At 37.2% G+C, this 27,745-nt stretch overlaps 1 protein-coding gene across 1 annotated transcript in view; it reads right to left on the bottom strand.

Annotated features, from left to right (window-relative positions):
• il1rapl2 (interleukin 1 receptor accessory protein-like 2) overlaps window positions 1-19,460 on the bottom strand; it is a 366,695-nt gene extending 347,235 nt beyond the window's left edge. Inside the window, exon 1 of the mRNA XM_017713361.2 lies at window positions 18,711-19,460. The gene's annotated coding sequence lies outside the window, so the exon portion shown is untranslated. The remainder of the gene's footprint in view (window positions 1-18,710) is intronic.
• Window positions 19,461-27,745: the final 8,285 nt, after the last annotated feature.

The following is a 27,745-nucleotide window of genomic DNA, read 5'->3' on the forward strand; positions in this document are numbered from 1 at the left end:
CCTGTGTAACTGCGGATCTACCTCTGTGCTTAACAGCTAGTAATGTGTTCTTTTCATCACATGCTGCTCCTTGTTTCTGATAAACATGTCCCTAACCCCACGACCCTGACGGAGAAGCGGCTTAGAAAATGGATGGATGGATGGATGGATGGATGGATGGATGCATAGATGGATGGATGGATGGATGGATGGATGGATGGATGGATGGTGTTCATTTTTGTCATGTCTGTCCCTCCTGCTCTTCATATAGGCTATACGAACCTGGAACGTTTTGACCATGACCCTGGATTTGCCCATAATAAAAGTCGCTTATCTCAGCACGTGCGTCCGCCTCATCGCTCCCCACCGTTACAAACTGGTTAAAAAGATCATAAGTAGCAACAGGCAAAACAGTAAAGTTAGCATGCATGTACTTAGTTGGCTGACATTAATTTATGTCAAAAAAATTTAACTTGGAAGTTGGAAAAATTTAAGTTCTGCCGAAATAAAAATAAACTTAGGAACAAAACCTGTTAGGAACAAAAAACAACCCTATTAAAATCCTGGCTACTTCCAATTCAGTTCATTCAACTCTTTTAATGAAAAGAAGTAAACAATTTATGCACACAGATCATTAACAGAGCACCACATGGAATTATTTTCTGCACACAGAAATGCATCCAGAAGAATTTCAGAAGTGGTAAAAGCTTTTTTTTTCACAATGACAGTTTGCAAGATCATCCAAAGCCAATTCCCTCCCACACATGCTCACACATAGAGGAAAATCAATGCCTACTATTACGAATTCTGCCGCACATCAATCACTTGATTAGTAGCCAGGAATGATTATATGGCTCTAATAGTAATTATCTCACCCTCAGCAGGGCAATGTACACACCTCCTTTGTCTGTCAAGCAGTAAACACATTTGCCACTATTTACTTCTGAATTTTTGGCTGATTTTACATATTGTTAATTATAGGTGTGATAGATGAGCCCTCCTTTTTACTGCACTCTGTCCTTTCAGCTCTGAAATAAGTTTAGATGTAAAGTACTTTTAAAATAATATGCAATTTATCATATTACTATAAATAAATAAGCATTCAAAAGTGTGCACTTACCATTCAGAAGTTTAAAATAATTGTCTACAAATACACAAAAAGCAGTTGCTGATAAAAAGGCTGTAATGTGATGCTGGTACTCTCAGATTATTAATTTAAATAATTTGTAGAAAGCTGTAAACAAATTAAGAAATTTTAGATTAAGAAATTTTGGGTTTTTTACAATGATAAACTGAGTTGGAACCAATTGTAAAATAAACAAGAAAGTATCAAGAATTAATTAAAAATAAAATCAATATCCAGAACGCTTCATATTTCAAAAGTGGTGAAAACAAAAGTGGTTAATATTTGTATAATACTGTAAGAAACATTGTAAGTAAATCATTTCAATGTGTTATTTATCATTTAATAACTTATTAGTGATAATACTAAAGATCGCTTCCTGTTCACCAGCTTTTTATTTGAATTATTAGTTCCACTTTAAATGGAGAATGTATTTGCTGCTCAATTTAAGGGGGAATAGTAAAACAAACACGAAGCAAACTTCATGTTTTCTCATCGCCTTGGCAACTGATACATTTAGGTGATGTCTTGACAACCAGTTAGCATTTTAAGGCATTAGCATTGGTATTTGATACAAAAGATAAGCAATGCTGGCACACTGTAACCATGTGATCTACCACTCTTTGCCCATTATTATAGTACTCCACTGGGAAATAGGAGCGGTCTCAAACAAGCGATAAATGGAAGGATGATTTTGGTAGTTACAGCTCAAGTTTGCTCTCCCTACTCTTTATTTCAATCCAAGGTAGGCCAATCTTTCACTGTGCAGTCCAGAGGAGCTGTGCAGATGCGTCTGTTTTACGTTTGTGGTTATCACTTGTAAGGATATCATGAATTATGTTACACAGAAATATAGAGGCCTTTCTAAGTATGTTACATTTTATAGCAAAGATTCTAACTGTATATGACCATATTGAGAATAAAAATTTATCATAAAATGTGTACTGTGACATCTCTAGTATCGATACATTGTTACATCTCTATTATATAACATCATACATGTTTATAGTCAGAGAATAAAAGGAGAAATGCAGTGGTCCAGGATCACCACAATCTTGCTGAATGCACACAATTAGCCTCTGTGAAATGCCCAGAGTGCAGCACTTTCAAGCTGAATGGCAGACTTGGACATCCGTATCCAGGTGACAGAGGTAAAGCAGAAAGCCACCGTGGCACCATTAAGCCAGGTCTAATAAAATCAGAGCCAGCAGGCTGGCTCCTTAGCCCACCAGTCACTAAGCTCAGAGAGGCAAGGCTGCATTGTGCATGCACATGGGAGTGGAGTGCAAAATGAGTGTTATCATATGGAATGTCTCCTTACAGCTACAGCTTAACTATCTGTGGTACGGTGCATTGTGACACATTTTTATGTTACTTCAACCATTTTCTATTCTTGACATGACTTATGGCACATGTTAACAACACATGGCAACAAGTAGAAGTGGTGAGATCCAAATAAAGCTGATATGTCATGGCCATGAGCAAGTTCAGTGAATGGTAATTACTGTACCATTAGCAGATGACCAAATGTGTGAGTCATCAAGGGACAAAAAATGACCAAGGGATACACTCGCATTCATACTCTTATAAAAACAAACTGTTGGTCTGCTGCTGTTGTACAATGACTGAACATCTTGGAAAAGGAAAATACTGTTTTGGGTTGAACGTGAAAGTTTGTTTATGATGAGATGGATCGCAGGTGTCATCGGATTTGTAGAACACTGGCCTAATGCATGCTTAAAAAAAACAGACTAGGGATGCACCAATATGAAAATTGTGGGCCAGTGCCAATATTTAATATTTGTCATGTACATTTCTTCCCATGATTATATCAATCCTCATACATATATACTACTTATAATAATTTTTTATTATTAATAATAATAATACTAATAATGTTGTTGTTATTGTTGTTGTTGTTATTGTTATTACATTGTCATTAAACCAAACATTTCTACAGGTTTACAAATGCAGTAAATTGAATAAAATGGCATTTTAACATCACAACTAGGCATCTCTTAAATACTCTGCTGATAAAGTTTTTAAGAAATTCTGATACATAATTTAAGACTAACTACAACTTCTACTAAGTTAGTTCAAACTGCAAACAAAATAGCAAACAACAATTACAAAACAGTTGGTAAAGTTTCAGTAGTGTTATACTTGTTTTGGGAGTCACAACATGATTATTTTTTAATAAAATAAGCAAAATTAATGCACAGTGTCATTCAATGCCAGAGGATTCAAATCTAAAGTTTAAGATACTTAAAATCTGAAGTGTGTTTTCATCTCTTCCTGATTACAGTGAATGAAAATGAAAATCATTGTATTCAGTTTTGCTGGTGATTTTTGCCACTACTATTTTGCTGGTGCACTGTCATCCATTCTAACTTATTAGCAAAAATGTTATTGAAATATTATTTAAAAAACTTTGAATACTCAAGCATTCGTTCATTATGATACTACTGAATGACATGCAAGTGAAGAAGCTGAGCATCCTCAGTCACTTGTTCAGCCCCTGCAGACCTGAGAGATGGAGACCAACAGAGAGAGAGCTGGCTAATCGGTTTAGCTGATCAATACAGTTTATGAACAGCTGTAAATCTATACAAATTTAGTATATAACATGGAAATAACTCACTGAGTCATCAATCCCAAACAAGATTTAAGTTCACCTAACAAAATTTTTTCACCCGTGACAGAACTGAACAATAGAATACGAACATGGCTTTCCATCCAGTAAACCAGTTAATCTGACCAGGAAACATCGCTGGACAAAGATTTTGGACTACCAAAAATCAAGTCAGACTCATATGTGTATTACATATCTGCACATCTGTCTATCTTTGTATTTGGGATGTCCATCCTAAAAAGGATGCGGGCAACTATTAAGTAACAAATCAAACATTGTTGCATTCTGTGCCTGGCTGGTATTGGTGCCCGAGACTCTGAAGGTGTGGCTAGGTAGATAACCATATGCAAAGGAACTTTATGTTGTTTAATGTTGTCAGTTATCAATTTAAGCTATGCGTACATGTTGCTTGTATTATTTATTGTCAGGGGGTTGTGTGTTTTGTGCGTGGGAGGATCACTGTCAGGATGAAGCCAGTGGCTATGGGTGACTTAAAGGTGAGTTCTGTGTTCTGGATATACACCTTTCTGCCAGTGTGTTCAATAAAGAGCACTTGTTATAGAAAAATCAGTTTCTTCTGCTGTACTACATCTGAAATACTTAAAATTTTAGTTATTTATAAAATGCAACTATTAACTATACTATTCAAGGGTAGTATTGAGGAATAAGTACTCAAATACTCGATCAGAAATCCCATTGAATATTCTATACTTGTAAAATATTTTTCATGCCAGCCCTGCTAAATATCATGACACATATCACCCAGCCCTAGTATAACTTGCAATGGAAAGCAACACCTAATTAGCAGTAATCAAGTGACTGAATGCAGCATATTTTCTCTTTCACTTGCGTGCAGGAACAATATACCATAAGGGCCATGTTCACGTGATTGCAAATGCTAAATAGCAGAGAGGATATAATTATAGATCTGATATGCAATCTCCCAACATCCTGCAGAAAAATACAATGGCAAGCAATAAGAAAGCATCCTGGAATACTTTCAAGGTATCTTTTCCAGTTAAAGTGTGTCTTCAGCTGCCCCTTAGCAGGAATAGTGGCTCCTAGTGATGGAAGCAAATGAGCAGAAACAAGGTGTTTGAAAATTATTCATGGCAAGCGCTCCTGCAGTAAGCTTCCTCCCTGTAGGGTCTCAGGCAACTGGGGAAGAACCACACAGATTGCTTTCCCCGCTCCTCAACACCCCTCTGCTCAGCCAAGTAGAAGAAGTAGCAGCCAACAAGGCAGCAGATGGAACACCCAGAGAAGGTTGTGTAAAAGCCCACTTCAAATTCGGATGCTAAAGGAAAGCGTGTGGTGGGCGAAACAAGTGTAAACAGAGCGCCACAGGATTGTTGTTAGGTCTGCTTCATTAGTCTTAAAATATCTGTAACTTGGACATGGAAATGTATGTGCCAATGAGCCATATGTGAAACAATAGGTGATATTTTCATTAGTCGATTTTAATCTGGCTCTTGCATTAGGTGTGTGAGGACACCTCAGAAAGATGCTGTAGGAGTTTTAAAAGCATCTAACAAAAGTATAACTCTACTCTTTTAAAAGACTACAATTAGAGCTGCCTTTTATAGATTCTTGGCATTGAGAGTACAGTCAACTTTTATCTAAAGGGGTTTTGTAAACTCCACCTTTTAAAGTCTGTCACAAAGAATTGCAGCTTCAGGTAGTTGCCTTTTTTATTTTAGCTGATCATCTCAATTAAAGTTCCAGGACGTTCCCATTGTCATCTTGTGAAGTTTTTTATTTTTTATTGGCATGGACAAAACTCACTTGTATTGGATGACTGATTTTCTCATCGTGGTTCTAGAAACTTATTTAGATATAAATAACAATAACAATATTTAGATGTTGCTTAAAATTATTCTTACATTTGCACGTCACACATCTAATTTACAAAAAGATTCTATAAAGAACTTATCACATAAAGGTTCTTTAGGGAACCAAAAGTGGTTCTTACATGGCTTCACTTAAAAGAACTATTATTTTTAAGTAGATTCCCCAACTGTCCAATCATAAATATTTTTAATTACCATTTATTTTTCCAGTGATCTAGCTTTCTGTATTCCTTTGCAGGTTACACATTACAGTATGGATTCGACATTTGCATTTTTACTGATAATGCCTTCTATACCACAAGAATATTAGATTAGAATTAAGGAATCTGCATTCCATACTACAAGAATGCCACTTTTTTTTACATGCCTCCATTATTTTTATCTACTCCAGAGATATTGCACTTATGTTGGGCTTCTCTATTAAGTCTAATGGTGCTATTCATTTTACCTATATTCAAATCTATGATAAAGATATGAGCTGAATCTTTTAAAAAAACAATATAGCAAAGAAGGCGTATATTCAATGAAGTGCACCAACTTACTGATGTGCAAAATACACAAACACCAAGATAGATAAATAGATCAATTGCAGTTGTGCAGAAAACAACTAAAACCTTTATTTGCTAACATAGTCCTATGAGTTCTAAAGTGGATTTTGAAAATTATTTGTTTAATGTGATTTATTTCATTCTAATGCTAATTTACATGAGCCTCTCTATTGGAATCTCTATATTAAGTTATCAAGCTGACTGGGTATACTTTTACTTTTCCACACTGGATTCAATGCTACTTATGGTAGTTCTACATAAAAGAGGATGTCTGAACTGGTGCATGTAACAGATAATTTGTTTGTCCTGTAGTTTTTCAGTGAACCCAACAGAAAATACTTCAACTGAAAATTTTATTCTCAATGTTCTTTAGACAGTCATTCAGCTGGTTAGCTATCTCAGCGATTTCCCAGGCTGGCCAGCCAAGAACTAATTACACTAAACCACATTGTTACATAGGGTAGGTTTACTTTCAGATATGTTGCTTCATAGTCACACAACTTAGGACTCCACACATAAGCTATGTCTACTCTTGCACTTGCACTGCAGTTCTAGGTTCTCTGTACAAAAACAGTTTAATGTCACAAGATCATACAGAATTCATGTATTTTGATTGCAAACAACATATGCCTGAAGTAATCTGAAAGAACACTAGTATCAATCTGGATACCATGTATTCAAATAGCTATCTAAAATGAGTTAATGAAATTAGTCATAAAATTAATCTTTTACACAGATACGCCTGCATGAAATACCTTGCAACAGCCCATAAATGGGATGTAGTTGTTGCAAGAAAATGTAGTATAATTCAGCATTTTTGTTATACCTCCATTTTTGGGGAACATGTTGACATTTTACCCATAGGCAAGCATTCACTGTACAGCATGTATTTATTTTTATTATTATTTATTTATTTATTTGCATAAAAATTTGAATAATGGACTATTTATGCACATATCTGAATTATTCTCTTGCCAGAAGATCCAACCACGACCCAAACTTAACCTCTGGGGAGAGTCTTCCAGCTTTTGAGCTAAAATGTCCAGATATTTGATGATCCCATTGTTCTAAAAAGACACAGATGCTTTTTGGAAGAAAACCATTTTAGATCCACCACTTCTTCATAGTGTAGTGTTTTGCATGACAATTTTTATTTCAAAACTATCTCTTGCCAGAATGTTTAATTTTGTCTCATATGACAAAAGAAACTCGTTACAACTTCCAAATAAGCTACACTGATATTTCTGATGTTTAACAAACATGTGTGGTTCAATGAAAACAGTGGCTTTTTCCTGGCAAGGTTTCCAAATAATTTGTCATGGTTGTGGTGCCGAATTGTAGTCTTGGAGACATAGTGATCCTAGGATACAGCCGGTTCCAACTATCCAAGTGTCAAACCATTCTCCTCCTTGTGTGTGGGACAGTAAGTGACATATCTTCTAGAAATGTTCATCACAGCTCCAGTATTTTATAGCCACTTCCTGATTTGTGAAGGTAAAAGAACTTTTGTTTCATTTCATGTGTGTATTCTGTGATCTGCTCCATGTTGATACACAGCCTAGTTTAATAAAAGTAAACAATTAAATCATGTTAATGCTATGAATACCAGGAATATCTTCATTTATAATTACAAAATATACCTTTAATATAATTTTCTAAACATATTATTGAATGGTTCTGAAGTTTATCTGGAGTGGAATATTCATGGTTTCAATTATATGCTGATTAATCACCATGGTTACTACCTCATTAGAATAAAGGACACACTGTAATTACAAGAACAAACACTTGGTTAATGTTGCTGCATATGGAACCTTTAATTTTGTTTCTGGAAAAAAAAGACTGTCACCATAACTTTCCCATATGGACCAACCATATGTTTCATTAATAGATCATACTTGTCCATTGTTCATAAACACATAGGGATCAGCTACTGCATCATCATTGGTCTTAAGACTTAAAATGTCCTAATGCATTTAGCGTATTTGAGTAAAATAAATTATAATTTTTATCTGGTTAAAAGGTTATGTGTGTCTGTGTGAGCAATGATTCATTTTCTAATTGATTATTTTGTTGGAATTTGTTTAATTTGTTACATTTGTCTGTTAATCAAGGTAAAGTGCTATATGGAATCAGTGATTCAGAAACAACTCAAAAAAGTAAAGAAATTGTAAGTACAGTGATTACAAAAAATGAAATAAACTGTGAGTGATACATTATTAAATTGGACTATTAAGTTATTGCTTGACACCAAGTGATTAATAACGTATTTAATGGATTACGTCAAGTCTCACACATAGGCTTGCACATATGTACACCACACCACTGAGGTCGCCTGTTTGCCTCTTCAAACAGACCTGTGGTCAAAGGGTCAATGTGGTCTTGGCTTACTCCATTGAAAAGTTGCGAAAGGTTTTGTCTGGTGAGGCACACCCTTAATTGCTGCCCCCTCTGCAGGCTTCCCGTGGCACCTTGACGGCTATTTTTAGCTTCTAATGACTGACTTCCTATTTGCTCTGCCTCATTGTTGCAAGGTTATAGCTATTAACTTGCTGGCCTACAACTTTGAGTGTTACACTGTGTCATATATCTCTCTCATCAAATTGAGCATGCCAAGGTAGATCTGGCCTCTCATCAACTGAATTCATTCAATCTGTCATGCCCTATCCATGATAAACTCCAGTTAACACCATTCATTCTACAAGTACAATTTAAGAAGATTTTAGGAAACAATCTTCACATTTTGAAGGGTCAAAAATAAGCAGGACAGAGCTAAGAAAAGGTCTAGATTAAATTCTGTGTAGATTTTGCGGATCTGGAGCCTGTTGCTCTTGTGTCTGAAAATGACTCCAAAAACAATGGTAACAACATTGAGTTGTGGCCATGTGATTGACTAATTAGCTATTTGTGTAAACAAGCAACTGAACAGATGTACCTAATAAAGTGGCTGGTGAGTGTATATACATACACAATTTTCAATGACCCAATGTCAATGTCAATTGCCAATGTCAAGCTTCAAGTGAGACATCATTAATTAATTAATGACAAAAGCTTTGTTATCCCTAGCATTAAATGCAATTTCTAGGGGTTAACCTATAGAAAAATAATTGTAAAAGGAAAAATATGAACTGCTCATGATACAAAGCCTACTTTTTTTCTGTGACCCAGTGGAAATGGCTGCCAGTGGAAATTGTCCACTTGTCTTTACTGATGATATCCTCAGAATCAACCACATGGCTTAAAGCAATTACCCAAAATACAATACTAAATACATTGAATATAGAGCATTTCATGGCCAAAAGGTGTAATGTTTTTAACTGGTGGAGTCAAATACATTCAATTTACATCTCACTGAGCAAACATTTTTACTGAAGACAAGATCGAAGGAAAAACCCCCAAAAGAGCAGGAACTGAAAATGGCTGCATTACAGGCCTGACAGAGCATCACCAGGGAATATCCAGGGTCTGGTGATGTCTATGGGCTGCAGATTTAGAGCAGTTATTGACTGAAAAGGATTGCAACCAACAGTATATATATATATATATATGTATATATATATATACACACACACACACACACACACACACACACACACACACACGCCGATCAGGCATAACATTATGACCTCTTTGTTTCTATTCTACGCTTATTGTACATATTGTACATACTATATAGGTGCACTTTGTAGTTCTACAATTACAGACTGTAGTTCATCTGTTTCTCTGCACACTTTGTTAGCCCCCTTTTACCCTGTTCTTTAGTGGTCAGGACCTCCATGCACCCTCACAGATCAGGTACTATTTGGATGGTGGATCATTCTCAGCACTGCAGTAACACTGATGTGGTGATGGTGTGTGATGGACTACAGATGGACTACGGTCTGTAATTGTAGAAATACAAAGTGCACCTATATAGTAAGCGAAGCTGATAAAATGGACAATGAGTGTAGAAACAAGGTCATAATGTTATGCCTGATCAGTGCATATAGTTAATACCAACTATATAATAAATCAAGTAATGTAATTACATTTTATAAGTATAACAAAACAAAAGTACATTTTAGATTTATAAGGGTTAAGCTGATATTTTAACTTCAGACTCAATGTGCTAGGTCAATGGCTCAAAATACAGGTTCTGAAGTTTAAAAAAAAAGTCAATTGAATCATGTGTGTTAAAGCAGGGATGTGCAGGGCAGTGGTACTAAGGACCTGTACTGAGAGCCACAGTGCTAGAGTACAGAGCCAAAACCACAACAGCTGTGTCAATGTCCAATTACTTTACACTATTTGCTTTCATAACCCAGGGTTACAGAGTGCTGCTTGTAGCACAGGATACAGCAGATATGTTTTCATACTGGATATTACAGCAAATCTTCTGCAGAAACCACATTTGTCCTTTCTCTAATGGTTTTGCCCCTTGTTCTCTCTATCCTAGAAAAAACTTTTATAGCCGACAGGTTATATATCCACTTCTTCATCATCTGTAGGTCAGGAGTTCAGAGTAGCCTTCTTTGCAGCTGTAAGTGCAACAAGAAGAATTTTGTAGCATGAAAACAGGGAGCCAAAGTAATTTTTCAAAAGAACAAATAGCATGGTATCAAACCTAACAGCTGTGATATGCACCCAAAACTGGACATCAACTGTGTGGAAAAAGTTTAAAAAGCTTATATTCTCATTCAGCAACTTGGACAACAAACAAAGTGGACAAAGTGAGATGTTTATAGCTTAATCATCACTGCATTTAAGAGTGGAAGTCTTATAAAATAAAAACTAAATCAAAAATATTCTTCTACTGACAACAGAAACAGTGAGTATCTTTACAATTTAAGGATATCACCTGTGAATACAGATCACAATATGTAAATGAAACAAGTGTGCTATGTTTCTGAAAGAATAGAATGGCCATCGTCCATACACAGAGGTTCCTAACTGCAGAACTAGCTTTCCATCCCAGACTCAAGTCAATTCAAGTTACCCATCAAGCATCTACAAGATACAAATAATGGAAACAAGACATGAAATGCTGGTGAAATTTTATCAGAAATTTGCTATATAAGTGCTCTTTGTGCACTTTGTTTGTAAACCTTTACTGACAGCAGCCCAACGATTGCTGCACCATTCATCAGCTGTGCCTCAACTGCAAATGAAAACAGACCTCCATGTTTTGCATCACAATATTGTTTTCCTGTGATTTGATCAACTGAAACAGACCAAATGGAACTGTGGTGGTTCCATTCCATACACAAATAAAAGTACTATAATAAACCTACAACCTACAAATATTTTTATTCATTAAAAATGTTTCACAAACTGCACTACACTCAATCCACTTAAACTTGACTAATTACGATATCTGAATAATGAACCATGCAGTTGCTTGGTATTCTTTAAGGTATTGGCGATGTCCACAATATGCTGAAAGCACTGTGCACTGGTACACACATTATGCTGAAAGCATACTGTCAGGATAACAATAAAATATTATCAGATTGCCCACCCTAGTTATCATTTTACCATTAAATTAAGGATGTCCTGATTTGTTTTTTTGTTTTTTTTTGCCTGGTAGACAGAAAATGTACACAATATATAAAAACTCCACACAACACAAATGTGTTTTAGCTGTTTTGGTGTCACTGTTGTGCCTAGAATGGTGCAAACTAGGGGTGAATGATACACAAAATCTGATTCATAATATTCATTATTCTAATACTTTGAACAAAATTTAAATAAAGAAAAATGCTGACTATAATCATGTTCTTGCACAACTTAGCATAGATAATAGTGCTGAGAGGTAGGGGAAGTGCTTGAATGGTTTGCTGATCTTCAATTTTGGTTTTCAAACAATGTAATTCCATTAGATGGCATTGAGTAATATACTCAAAGGGTTCATTTGCAAAAGTCAATAAACACCATCTTTAAAAAAGACTAGTCTGCGCTATTTGGGCCAGGTACCGAAACACTATTTCAAACAGAATCTTAAATGGCTCTCTTCTTCCTAAGTACACTATATATCCAAAAGTATTCCCTCGTCTGCCTTCACAAGCATATGAAATTGAATGAGATCCCATTCTTAATCTATAGGGTTTAATATGATGGCGACCCACTCTTTGCCACTATAGCTTCAACTCTTCTAGGTAGGTTTTCTACAAGGGTTTGGAGTGTGTTTATGGGAATTTTTAACCATTCTTCCAGAAGCGCATTTGTGAGGTCAGACACTGATGTTGGACGAGAAGGCCTGGCTCAGTCTCTGTTCTAATTCATCCCAAAGGTGTTGTATCAGGCTGAGGTCAGGACTGGGGCCGAGCCCAACTCCTGAAAAACAACTCCACACCATAATCCTCTCTCCACCAAACTTCACATTTGGCACAATGCAGCTAGACAAGTATCGTTCTCCTGGCAACTGCCAAACCCAGCTTCATCCATCGGATTGCCAAATGGAGAAGCGTGATTCTTCACTCCACCTTTCCATTGCTCTAGAGTCCAGTGGCGACACTTTACATCCCTGCATTCAATATTTGCACTTTGCTTGGTGATGCAAGGCTTAGAAGCAGCTGCTCAGCCTTGGAAACCCATTCCATGAAGCTCTCTACACACTGTTCTTGAGCTAATCTGAAGGCCACATGAGGTTTGGAGATCTGTAGCAATTGATTCTGCATAAAGTTGGGGACCTCTGCGCACTATGCACCTCAGCATCTGCAGACCCCGCTCTGTCATTTTACGTGGCCTACCACTTCGTGGCTGAGTTGCTGTTGGTCTGAATCACTTCCACTTTTTATAGTACCACTGACAGTTGACTGTGGAATATTTAGTAGTGAGGAAATTTCAAAACTGGACTTGTACAGGTGGCCTCCTATCACAGTACCACGCTGGAATTCACAGAGCTCCTGAAAGCAACCCATCCTTTCTCCAAGCACTTTAATATCTCCAAAATGCACAATATCATGGTTTTGCATTGTTGCATCCCTATCTACGACCAAAATATTATGCTCAGCAGTAGTGTTTTTTTCATTCATGGACACAGTAAAGTGGGCTGATGAATTGTGTATCAACAGATGCTCTACAGTCAGTAATTTTAAACCTAAAAAGTATATATTAGGTATACCTGATAAAAGAGCCAATAAGTATGAGTATTTTATATGGTGTTTCTGTTATTTTGGACATCTGTTGTTATAAATAACAGTCACTGAAGCTTTTTAAACATCATTTTAAAAGATAGCTAGGTAAAGGGAGACTACAGAATATTTGTGTGAAATTAAAAATATATGTCTGTAATTTAAGTTTGTTTTTGTTTAATGGAATCTTCATGCTTGTTGTACAACCTCATTTCCAAACTAGATGTGCATTTCCTGAAGGAACTGCAAGAGTGCTTGAAAAGAGCTGCAAGTGTGTGTGCGTGTGTGTGTGTGTGTTTGTGTGTGTTTGTGTGTGTTTGTGTGTGGTGTGTGTGTGAGAGGGAGAGATTTATGTGTTTGAAGGGGGAGGTGGGGAGAGTCATTCAAATTAACTGTCACTCTGTTATTATGCAGCTCTTAGTGGAGAAGCCTTGTTTGAGTCTGATTTGCACCCTCTGAACAAACAGTCATAACTCGGGAAATGTTTTATCCACTTAACTGGATAGATGGTGTGAGATAAGACCCCCTGAGGATTATTTTGCTGTAATGTTGTGTGTACTGAGAAGAAAATGTCTGAGTTATGACAAGTTAAACACAGAGAAAATATTTAAATAAGCAGATTCTGATTTTGAGAAATTTACATGGGAGTGAATGGGGTAGTTTTCTGTGCCTAGTGCCAAACAAATGCTCATTACTCTAAAGCTAATTGGTAAAATTATAAGATATTTTGAGGTTTCAGAAAGGACCAATTTCTCTACCATTTAAAACTAAAATGGAGTTTCTATGTGAAAGTTTAAGGATTTTAAAGCAGATTCCCTGTGTGACAGCTGTGTCTGTGAGACTGAGCGGCCTGCTGTGACATCATCGATGTCAGTTAGAATTTGAAGTTCTGAACATTCCGCCATTCATTCTTATGGGAGGTTTTTAAATTTTAAACTTAATTTTATTTTAAAACTACCAATCCGATCAACTCCAAAAATACATAGGACAAGAATAAGAAGAAGTATGAGAGATAATAATAGAGTAAATAAAATAAAATAATAAAAAACAATATGCAGTGATGTGCAAACCAAGTTTGGGGCAACAACACATTCCAAAAAAATTGGGACTGGGGCAACAAAAGGCTGGTAAAGTTGTGTTAAAAAAAACAAACAAACAAAAAAAAGATGGTTGATTGGCAGAAGGTCAGTAACATGACTGGCTATAAAAATGCATCCCAGAGAGGCTGAGTCTTTCAGAAGTAAAAATGAGCAGGAGTTCACCACTCAGTGAGAGACTGCACGATCAAACAGTATTTTAATTCAAGAATAATGTTTCTCAACATAAAATAGCAAAGAACATTTGCTTTTCATCCTCTATGGTACAAAATAACAGTAAAGATTCAGAGAATCTGCAGAAATCTCTATATGTAAGGGACAAGGCCAAAAATCTGTATTTGCTGGCCATGATCTTTGGGTCCTCAGGCAGCACTGCATTTAAACAGACATGCAGGGGCTTCTGAAAACCATTGTCTTTGAAAACAGTTTGTCGCTGCAGCGACAAATGCACAAACGCAAAGAAGAAATCATATATAAACAGAATCCAGAAATGCTGCCACCTTCTCTGGGCCTGAGCCCATTTAAAAGGGACTGAGGTGAAGTGGAAAAATGTCCTGTGAGCCGACGAATCAAAATTTGATATTCTTTTTAGAAATCATTGGCGCTAACTGGGGTCCAAAGACCACTGAGCTTGTTATCAATCTCCTCGTAGACTGATGGGAACCATCTTCCAGTGACAGGCAGAAACTCTATGACCCCCTCTTTCATTTGGTACGTGATTGGTTCCTAGGCACCTCACCATTGTAAAAATATGGCAGTTTGAAATTGGATTAATCTTTTTGATTCACCTTGTATAATAAAAGCAAAGGGTGGACACATTAACTATTTAAAACATTAGTATTATGTTTTGCTGTTGAGACTCTTGTGTATTTTTCCATTAATTAAGTTATATTCTTTTTTCTGACACTGAAAATAAATAACTTGTACTTAATTGTTATTTTGACTGGAAATCCAATAAATGGTCTCTGACTTTTGTGCAATATTATATACATTTTGTTTTGTATATGTACTTACTATGTGCTTAATTTTAGGCCTATACTGTAGACTGTGAAGGTGTATGCCTGTAGGCAAAGTTATCCTTGTGTGGCACTGCCAAATTGAATGCACAGCACTACTCATCCTCCAGAGGTTTCTTGACAATTGAACAGCTTCAGTTTACCTCAGCATCTTCACTACACAGCCTCTGAATCTGCCTCATCTGTTGACAGTGTCCCACACCCATGAAAGAGCTCCAAATATTTATGTCCCCCTTGCCATCGTCCTCCACCCCCAGTGCAGACCATTTAAATGCTAAGTAACTTCTTCCTTTTCAGACCTTTTGATTATGCCTGTACAGCGATCTTATGAGCATGCTTCAAAACTGGATTTGCACTTGTAAAACTTAATTATAAAAACCCACTTACAATATTTATGCAAATAAATCCATTCAGCCCCTGGTTAAAGCTATTACCATGTTCACTGGAGTGCCGGGGCTCACACAAGAAGGAATCTCCCAGCACTTTGGTGCTGATTTATGTTTACACAAACAACTCCTCCCTCCAAACCGCTGCTGTGTTCCTGAATGTTCCCAGTTGAAAAAGGCCTTACTAATGACAACTACATTTCAATTACCATGCAGAGGAACGCAAAACGCATTTCTGCACTGCCATGCAGGCCCTACTGCCTATTAGCACAACAATAAAAGCTGCTGGCAGAAACTCATTTCAACCTGGTTTTAGGTGCTGACAATAAGCTCCAAAAGAGCTCCATTCACGGCCGCAAATTAGAATTTCTCGCAGAGCGAACACAAGAGTGCTCTTCTCCTTTAAGGGGGTAAAGTCTTTATGATGAAGGGGGCCTGACGGTGATAAATGGTCGCGGCGGAGGCGAAGCAGCTACCGCGCGGGGATTGGCGCCGCCATCTGTTTTCATTTAGCCACCGTTTTTTTTCCCTGAGAAAGCGACAGAGCCACCGTCGCCTGGGAATGGTGCAAAGATGCATTCTCCAGGACACAGAAGGTTAACTACCTTGATTTTACTTGTACTCATCTCCTTCCGTTCTGAGGTCCTTTACAGTGGAACATAACAACCAAGTGTCCATCTGCATGCATGCCTGCTGACAACAGTGGCAGGACATCCATAAAGGGTAACCCAAAAATATGCAGCATTTTTAGTTATAACACTTAAACAACAAGACATTGAAGACCTGAAGAAAGAGATGAACGAGCAGAAATATCACTTCATTTAGTCCCTTTTAGGGCTTTAAAAAAGTGAAAAACAAGACAGTCTCTAGGACCCAAAGTAAAATGAGAACAATTTGTAAAAGTACTGGTAATTATATGTGTTGTATTTTTCTCCAAGAATACTGAATGACAATCTGAAATAAACACAGCAGACATGCATGTCTTTACTAAGTTTACTACAACCAGACCAACCAGGTCTTTTGCTTCCCAAAAGCATCACTGAACAACCACCACAGTTAAATCTCAGACAGTATATCATTTTGAACATTCTTTCTCCATGGTTACCATGATGGTTGCTCAACAACACTTTCAGGAAATGCAGTCCAGGCTATGGCTAAATATGCAGTCAGCGTTCTGGACATAACTTGTATAAAATATAGTTTGTACACACTTTTCATTATATGAGGGACAAAACATCCATGCAGAAGTAGACATTCTAAATTAATGAAGACTAATACCAAATATGTCTGTAAACAACTACTTTAATGGGCATGATATATTTTTCTACACCTTGTTTCCATCCAGGAAGTTTTGGTTGAGTTTCTTAAAATATTTGCCTATCATAGGTCCAAAGATGTTGAACCCCTTCTGCAACCAAAACTGCAACTAAAGAGAAGTTCAGCTATCTACCACCTCAGAGTGCCTCCACTAAGTAACCCCTCACAGATTTTGCAGCCCAAAATATCAACTATGGCAAATGACAAGTAGCAACTTGGAAAACAACAGTTACGAAGGCCCTAAAACAGTTAAAATGGGCCATGTTAAGATGCATAATAATGTGAGTGGGGGAAATAGTATGATAAATGTAACAACTTCATAGCATATCTCTGGCCAGAAGCAGGGAACTGGGGCATGACAGAGAGCTATTGCAGCCCAAACTTTACTTTCTCTCCCAGGGTTAGAGCAGTATTCGATATTAACAACAAGTACTGTAGAGAAACAACTAGGACAGCGAAAAGGCTGACCCACAGAAAACTTTCCATACCTACAAGAGGCTTTAATTCATTTAGCATAGTATCTCCCAGCACAAATGTGGCAAGTGAAGATATAAATACAACTTAATGTCTCAGTAGCTTCACATCTTAGTGCACAGTGCTGTCTACTTTTTACACAAATAATCTATGTTGTGCATGTGTGTGTTGGTTTTATGTATGTGTTGGTTTACTGAGAATTCAAAGGACTTCCTTATTAGGAAAAGCCCAAGACAAATCTTATAAATACACTTTACTGAAGTGTTTTATGCATTGTTCCTCTTTTAAGATTGTAATTCCGTGAGGAAACCCAGAACAGGTCCAAAAAAATTATTTCAACCAAGCAGATAAATGTCTACAATTTAGTGGCACATTCTAGTGGAACAGCCCAATGCTACTTCAAACTGCGCTGGAGTGCAGGTGCTGGATATTGCACTGAATAAGGCAGGAAAAACACTCGCCTACTCTCGCTGTCTCTTCACAGTTTGGCTGGAGTCGATGGCCAGCCTCCCACACGCATCTACTGGACTTTTATTAGACAAATCGATGGAGCTGCTTTAAAACGGCGATTATGGAGACAATATGACGAGTTTCCCGATAAAATCTGAGGACTGGCAAAGACGAATTAAGTGAATTCATTAAACGGAGAAAAAAACTCAAGCTGCTATCACTGCTATAAACGATATAAACTCGTCTTTTGACGGGTACCTTCAGCAACATTAGCGACCATTAGCATCGTGTTTTCCAGGATGTCTGAGGTTGTGACGGAACACTTGAGCGAACGCTGAAAGTTTGTGTTACGAAGAGATCCTCGTCAGCACAAATTATACGTGTATAGGTGTACAATAACCAGGTATCCAACTGTCTCCTGACTGACAGTGGAAGCATAACATCCTTAAAGAGCTAAACTAAAGAAATAAAGATCATTTTAAGATAACAATCGTCTGAGGATGTGAGGAGTGAGATGAGTGGAGAGTTGCGTAGAGATACGCCACTTAAATCATCTCTCGTATTTTAATAAAATGAAAGACAAAAACGCATCCTCTATTGTACCGAACAGAGCACAAAAAATGACTCGCCTGTCTGGATAGAGTCGACAGATGGTCTACACATACACACGAAAAAACATCATTACTAGTAGCTACAAGGCGGAGATGTGACAAAGAGTTCACTCACTCGCTTTTGGTCGAAGTGCTCTTCCTCTTCTCCACGAGTAATTTCCACCGCTTCAGTCACGCCGCACGTTTACCATCTCCAGCAGTACGGCGCCCCGAAATAAGAGTAAAAATCGTCTACTCGGAGGGAGGTCCAGAAGAAGGCAGGTTATCGCTTTACTTTGCTAGTCTGAAGTTATGAGGTCTGAATATTCCGGATTACTGGCTGTACTCGTTTACGTCGACAGCACAGTTCTTTCAAAAAGTCTTAACTTCTGCCCGCGGTTATCTTTTGGAGGTTCTAACTCTGAATCGCACACACTGGCCTGTCTACTTTGGACGTCCAAAAATAACTTCCATTTTCCGAGTCCAGCACCTGGGGGTGGTGGTGGTGGTGGTGGTGGTGATGGTGAGGAGGGATGAGGGGGACGATAGGCTATAGCTGCCTCCTTCTCCTTCTCCCGTGTTTTTTACGCCTCTGAATCACTCTCCTTCCATTGGAGGCGCACCACGTGTGATGAGGTGCGCGGTGGCGCAGACTCGAGCGATCGATGCTCCTCGCGAGTTTCCAATCCCCTAGCACCCCTCTGCCTCCTCACCCTCCTCTTCCTCCTCTTCCTCCTCTCTCATTGAGCACCCTGCGCGCTCTGCTCTCCAGCACCAAACCGCTGGAAACCAGCCCCGTCCTGAATGTTCTGGATCTTGATGAGGTTAAATTAACTCGGTTTTTGGCTTTTGGTCTTGGACAGCACCCTTTAGCCTCTATACTGAAAAAGCCGCCTGAGCGTTTGCTGAAACACTTTGAGACGTATTTCTTTTTTTTTTTTTAATAAATAAATAAATAAATATCCCAGACTACCTACTGCCTCCGTGTGGTCATGCGAATAAAGTTTCCACTGGTTCGGAGTTTGAACACGACTGGACTGGTAAACGGAAACGGACAAATCGATACTGAAGTATCGACACGAACGATTCTTTAGTTTAATGCACTACTGCACAAGTTTGTGGTCGCAAATTTAAAAATTGGGGAGCGGAGGTGCTTATTAGATAAAGGAGATGTTATGGAATGTGATGCAGTTATATATATATATATATATATATATATATACATATACATATACATATACATATATATATATATATATATATATATATATATATATATATATATATATATATATATTAGTAATTTATACTATGTGAATACTATATGAATGAGTTACTATCTACAACTTGTAACTATTAAATTCAGAAGAAATAATCAGCGACAGTTGGGGTTATCTGATCTGAGCTTGAGAAGGAGAATAGTTCTCTAACAGCATTAGACCAGCCATGAACACAATTACATGTTTAGGTTGGAATTGCACTGAGATTAGATCGCTACACTTTTGCCATTTCTTTCCCATAGCTGCACATTCTCAGACTTCCCCCAAAAGGTCCTGTTCAACCCCTCCAACGTTCAACCCAAGTTATGTGATGTATTCACAGAAAAATATCAATATGTATTTTACTAGCTGCTACAGAAATCACAAAAGTCCCCTTCTTATGTTCTTATGTTCACAAGAAGAGTAAAAGGTACTTAAAAGTACTAGTATTGGTATTGTCATATTGTCATAGCCTTCATTTATTTAGCACTGGGTCAAAAATTAAAGTCAGTATCACATATGCCTATTGTAATCATGTTAAAAGCCTCTGCATTTCTAATGTGCATGACTTTATCTCAGAAACAAGACTGAATTCACCACAGAACTGAGGGAAGTGGCATGGAGCTGATCTCAACCCTAACACTAATGGATATAGATAAGGGGTCATACTTGAATTGAATAACAACATAATATATTCCAGTTTTATTTGCTTTTTTTAAAATTAATCTAAGATGGATTTCCTATCTAATGAAGATGACCTTCCGTTGTACTTCTATATAGTGCTTGCCAAATAGGTGCTTATGTATGTCAGCCCTACCCTCATTAGCCTTAGTTAGAGAGGCCCAAAGGGCCAGACATTAATTAAGTATTCAGAGAAATTAAAAATAAATTTCAATTATTTAAATTGCATTTGTCTAGAGACAGGTTGAGTGTTAAAACATGATAGTTAAGCAAGAGTATTTAGACTTTGCTGAGAAAAAAAAAAACTACACCAAACCTCAAACAAAGTTGAAGTGTCTTAAAAAAACCCATATAAATTACTTTAGGCTAAATAAAAGAATGTAACTCAAAAACATTTTCAGGAACTTACCTCCCTAGGTCCTTGTTAACTCTGTTGCATTCAAAGCAGAGTCTTTTTCAGAACAGTGACTAAAGCTTGCTTGAATTAATAATTTGTCTATACCCTAGGTTAAATAAAAGGTATATATTTCATGCAATGCAACTTTACACAGAAACTACAATGGCCAAGGGTTTCTAGGACATATTTTTCCATGATGGATTAAAAAAATCATATAGAATGATTAATCTGTCTAACCATGTCATTTGGCTTTATCTGACCTAGCTTTACCCATCCACTTTTTTACCTAGCAAAATCAAAGATATGTATTCAATTAAATCCAAATTGCAGAACCACTATGGCAGGGAAAGGGAAAAATCATGTCACTTCTAGTTTTCTGTGTTTCAATGTTAAGATGCAAAATGTACTTGCATTTCCCTATACATGTAGCCTATAACATCCTATTGCAAATGGATGCAGTCTGTTGCAGTAATTGTGTGTCAGTGGCTCATTACAGCAGTCAGTACTTGAAAACATATCTGATTCTCAATTCATGGTCAAAATGTTTCATTTGACATGACTTCCTTCCCTAGAAGGAATTATATGTCACTGATAAATAACAAGGGCGGCACAATGGTGCAGTGGCTAGTGATGTCACCTCACAGCAGGAAGGGCCTGGGTTCATGTCTGTGTGGAGTTTGCATGTTCCCATCATGTCTGCGTGGGTTTACTTCAGGGCCTTCTACCCCATGATACCTGGGATAGGCTCCACCATCCCCCGCCACCCAGAAGGAGAAGCAGCTTAGAAGGTGTGTGTGTGTGATAAGTAATGAATCACTTCATCAGTAACTTAAACAAAAAAAACTCAAGAAGCTGGTTTAGGCCATTTGTAAGAAGTGTGCCAAAATTTACAAATATACATATTTTCTTGTATCACAACTTAAAAGTTATTCTCTCTTTAAATCTGAATGAAGCACTTAACATTTACAAACCAGCAGGTCCAGACTCTACAACTTCATAATACCTCAACAACTTTCCATTAATTTCCACATAGTTACAGGTTGCTGCTTGTTACTCTCATCCAAACTGGTTGCTATGTTGCTGTTAACCAACTCTCAACACAATCATTTCACACCTCTTCTATCTGGCAGGTGAAAAATAAGCAATAATTGATAACAGTATTTACAGGATACTTGCCTTCAGAAATCCACAGGGATCTTTTCCCCACCTCTAGAGTTCAGTCTTAGAAGTTGGTTGCATTTCTGCTTCTCATGATTCAAGTAATCTTAAATGCATTCAGTGATGTTGATGTTTGGACTCTCAAATGGGCTGTCCACTGTTCTAAGAACACCAGCAGCTTATTTGTTTGGTTTGCTAATGTTCCTCTTTTTTGTCTATTTCCTTTCCTTTCTTAAGAGCTTTACATCCTTTCAGACCCATAGTATTGAGCTGTTTTCTCACCTTGGTAGGATGGATAGAAACCTGTGGAGTTTTTCAGATCACAGACAACAGTGATGATAGATTTTCTCCTCTACTGTACTGTTAATCTGATTTTGACAGTTTTGGTGTTCTGCCAGGTCTTACACGCTTGGTAGTTCTGTATTCTCTACATCATTAAATTTTAAATTCTAGTTTTTCCCCATCCTCATGCAATTGTATTTTCCTACATCTAATCTACTCAAAAAAATCTCACAAAAAATGAACAACAAATAACTTTCCCATAGTCCTGCATATTTCAAATAACATGCTAAATAAATAAATATTTAAACACTATCAAATGCAACTGCAATTTTCCACTTGCAAAAGTTAAACAATTAAAGTATGATTTAATGGTAAAGGTACAGGAGTTACATAGCACACATGAATTAAAGTTTAAAATGTGAGCAGGTAGGTGTGTGTATGTGTGTCTGTGAATGTTTGAGGCAGAGAAAGACATTTGAGATGCACTGATTGGATGAAGCTGACCTTATGACGATCATTCACTTTCTCCAATATTATCCGGCCTAACAATGTGCAATGAGCCACATGCAGTTTGCCATGTTTGTTTGCTCGCTTGTAGTCAAAAAATCGTTCGTTCATTAGTGTGAAGAGCCTGACTTGCATGCCGAGTCGGGTTGACATGGGAAACACAAGCTGTCTCACTAGAGCCTCATAATGACCTGCTCCGCTGATGGCTAACCACCCACTCAGACACACACCAGGCAAGGAGCAATGCATGTCAGTGTATGTGAGCGTGTGTGTGTGTGTGTTGTATCAGTGGGTTTCTTCACGTGTCCTTTAAATTTCTAACTATAGCAACTGTCATCACACAACCAGCACCACCAAATACCACAGCTTCACAAGTGTTTGCTGTATGATGTGAACATGAGGGATGGTAGCTCTTCATTAGTTCCCTTTACTAGGAAATTTGAAAAATCCATGGCAATCCACAGCAATTGCGGTTTTTGCTTCATTGGTTGAACCTGTAATGTCATATACGTTCTACAGAAGAATAAAGGTTTCAGGATGTAGCTTTTATCTTTCCCAGGTGAAATAGTTTTCTTCAGCTTATAGGCTGGAACAAATCCTTTCTTTAAAAACCTCTGTTGTATTATAAACATACACTGTTCTCAGGTAACTTGTACTGCTGCCTCAGTTATGTTAGCACTATACTGAAGGTTGCATTTATTTAAACTGGCAACACAATTTTATACATGGTATGTACAGCATTTTTATGTGCAGAAATGGTGCACCAATAACCAGGTGTCATTGGGCTTATAAATGAACCTAACAAATCACTATCAAATGATTAATCAAATTAGCTTAATCATACATTAATATAATTCATAATTTAATGGTTATTTAAAAGCAACAACTGTTGTTGATATAATTATTCAGTAAAATAAAAAACTAGAAGATATACTATATTTCCAAAAGTATTTGCTCGTCTGCCTTCACACACATATGAACTTGTGTAACATTCCATTCTAAATCAATAGGGTTTTATATGATATTGGCCCACCCTTTGCAGCTATAACAGCTTCAACTATTCTGGGAAGGCTTTCTGCAAGAGTTAGGAGTATGTTTATGGGAATTTTTGACCATTCTTCCAGAAGCACATTTGTGAGGCCAGACACTGATGTTGGATGAGAAGGTCTGGCTCTTAGTCTCCCCTCTAATTCATCCCGAAGGTGTTTTATCAAGTTGAGGTCAGGCCTGCAGGTCAGTCAAGTTCTTCCATACCAAACTTACTCATCCTTGTCTTTATGGACCTTGCTTTGTGGACTGGTGGGTAGTCATGTTGGAACAGGAAGGGGCCATCCCCAAACTGTTCCCACAAAGTTGGGAGCATGAAATTGTCCAAAATCTCTTGGTGCTGAAGCATTAAGAGTTCCTTTCACTGGAACTAAGGGGCAGAGCCCAACTCCTGAAAAACAACTCCACACCATAATTCTCCCTTCACCAAGCTTTACACTTGGCACAATGCAGTCAGACAAGTATCATTCTCCTGGCAAATGCCAAACCCAGACTCAGCCATCGGATTGCATGATGGTAAAGCATGATTCGTCACTTGAGAGAGTCTCCACTGCTCTAGAATCCAGTGGCAGTGCTGTACACCACTTCATTCGATGCTTTGCATTATGTTTGGTGATATGAGGCTTGGATGCAGCATGGAGTGGATACAACCCACTCCATGAATCTCTCTACGATGTTCTTGAGCTAATCCGAAAGGCACATGAAGTTTGGATGTCTGTATATGTACGTTTCATGTGGCCTATCATGTTGTGGCTGAGTTGCTGTCGTTCCCAATCACTTCCACTTTGTTATAATACCACTGACAGTTGACTGAGGAATATTTAGTAGTGAGGAAATTTCACAACTGGACTTGTTACACACATGGTATCCTATCACGGTACCATGCTGGAATTCTCTGAGCTCCTGAGAGCTACCCATTCTTTCACTAATGTTTGTAGAAGCAGTCTGCAGGCCTAGGTGCTTGGTTTTATACACCTGTGACAATGGAAGTGAATGAAACACCTGAATTCAATGATTTGGATGGTTGAGTGAATACCTTTGGAAATATAATGTATGTTCTAGGAGTGATAAATACAGACAACTTGGTGCAAACAAATGAAACATGTATCTATACTAAAAATAATTTAATTGAAAGCAGCATAGGACTAAGAGACATCAGTATACTGCCTAATGTATATTACTGAATGGCACAGGAAGGAATGAAATATATGTTTCTATCACTTAATTTATCGTGCTAAATGTGATTTTTTTGTTATTGTTTTAATAATTCAATAGAACATTTCAAATGTACAAAGCATACGAATTACATGTGAAAAAACTAACAAGGATGCACAGTGACAATGATGCAAAGCACTGCTCTCATGAAGTATTAAAGGCTATTTGAATACTATTATTGCCCCTGTTTGGAGAATTTTTAGCTTGCTGTGAGTGAGTTATAAGCCAGTTCTGTGAATGGCTTTGTATCCAACAAATATTGAAAGAGTTCTGTTGGTGTTCATCCATGGTAAAAATGTTTTCATGTTATACAAAACTAGTTAGTAAATATTCATTTAATTGGTCACTGGTGTCTGTTTGTTAGTTTTACTGTGGACTTTTGGTACATTCCAAGGGTCCATGTAAGCTCTAACGACGGACATTTACCACTGGTTGTTTTTCAGTTGATAATGAGTAATGCCAAGGCTCATATTCCAGTGTCAGTAGCAATACAAATACCTATAAAATCTTACCAATATCCCTACTGGGGAAGTAGAAATTTGTGATAATTATGGTAAAAATTGTAAATGCAGCTGTCAAAAATGACTACTTAAAGATTCTTATATTCACATTATACTTAGTGGAATTAAAAAACAAAATTACTCCTAAGAATGTTTTGCTTTCTTTCTGCTACCAGCATTTTGTGTGTGATAATGACTGATGTGTATGAAAAAGACAGTGGAAGGAACAGTAATTGATACCCTACTCAGTTGTTCTTTTCATTTGATTTATTCCCTCTTTTCTGTAGCATATACATTTTTTATTTCAGAGAAAATAAAAATGAAAATATTCAGCATTGATATGTTTGCCTGAGAACAGGAAACTCAGAAATCAGAAATACTGGGACTATGGGTTCCCTCATGGTTTATCACATCGAAATTGTGCTTGAACAGCTGACAAAGCCGGAAATTCAAGCAATAAACTTGGGCAAGTTCTATGTTAACCAAGTTTACAAGTTGTGATGTATCGCCATTCAGGCTACATTCTGCGATACCACATGAACACAGTAGACTAAGCCAGCAAACAGTGTACCAAGTTTATAATAACACTTTCCAAATGGAAACAACTAAGAGCAGGCTCTGCTGCAGCATGGCTCTACTATGGTATTTTCGGGCTTCACTGTAATAGTACCTGCAGCTATCTGGAAGCAGAATGTCTCTTGTTGCTAGCTGTTAAGGATAAAGATTATCATGCTAGAATAACTTAGTGCTGCTTATACTGACATGCAATATACACTGAAAGTCAGTTTTGTTATTTTTATTGCATTGAAATAAATCACTATGATATAAATTCAATGTGTACTGTCACGATTGGCCCCTCCCAGTCCTGTCCATGTGTTTTTGGATGCATGCTGATTTGGATTTGCCCTTAATAAATCTTGCTTATCTCAGCACGTGTGTCCGCCTCCTCTCTCCCTGTTACATTTTCCCATGTGACACATACCAACAAAACTAACTAGCTGAAAATAAAAACAACCACTAACTTGAAAATAATGTAGATGCCAAACAACAGAAACCAACACCTCAGCACTGAACAAAATGAACAAAAAATAAAGCAAAATGATGGAGAATTTTGTGCTTGTTTTAACTGCAGATGATGTTCAAATTAAGAGAGTTTAGTTTTTTTTTGTTTAACTAAAAAAAAGCATGTAATGGTCTGGTAAATTACTCCAGTGAAACTACAGTAATATTGATGCTTATTGGTATTTTGCATGTTTACAGCTTACAGAAGTGAATATGAATAGTCATGCTTGTCCCACTTGTCCTCCTAAATAACTAAGTTGTTTTTAGATGGAGGAAAATGAAGGAAACATGGAGGAATTTAAATGGAAGAAACATGTAGAAGCTTGGGACTCTACAGCTTGTCCATATTTCCTCCATTTTGAGGCTTTAGTCTTTTCAAATCATACACCGCAAATCCAAGTCTGAGTCAGTGGTATGCAAGTTCAAGTTGAGTAGCAAGTTATTTTTGATTTTGTCAAGTCATGTTACTTGAGTTCATCCACACTTCTGGCACGACACTAATTTGCATAGTTGTGGGCATTTCAAGTTAGATTTCAATTATTTGAATGTCTAAAAAAAGGATATACAACATTGCTGATGCAAAGCACACCCAGCCTGCCAAATGTGAGTGAGTGGGTTACAAGTCAGGTCCATGAGATGCTTAACATCTGATGATTTAAACTGGTAACAAAAAAAAAAACTGATGACAAGGGATAAACTGAAAAATAGAAAAAGATGTTACAAATTTAATAAAAATAAAAATGTAGGAGTGTAAGTAATCAATTTCACTAAGAATACAAGCATTTACTTTCAATAATACAAAAGTACCCTCCATCCATAATAATAGCATTTACTTTAGCCAGACATCTTTGAAATTCATATAAAATATTAAATCAAACTTAATTAACAACTATACTTTAATACATTTCTTGAACAATTCTGTTAATCTGTGATAGAATCTTAATGTTCAAAAAATTGCAGCAGGCTGATAATGACTGTGCCAGTGTTGACCTAATTTTTACCTAATTTTTAAAGAACAAGACACCAGGCCTTAATTTAGGATTGGTCACCATCCCTGGTATTT

Source organism: Pygocentrus nattereri, chromosome 8 (genome assembly GCF_015220715.1).
Source record: "Pygocentrus nattereri isolate fPygNat1 chromosome 8, fPygNat1.pri, whole genome shotgun sequence".
Taxonomy (NCBI): Eukaryota; Metazoa; Chordata; class Actinopteri; order Characiformes; family Serrasalmidae; genus Pygocentrus; species Pygocentrus nattereri.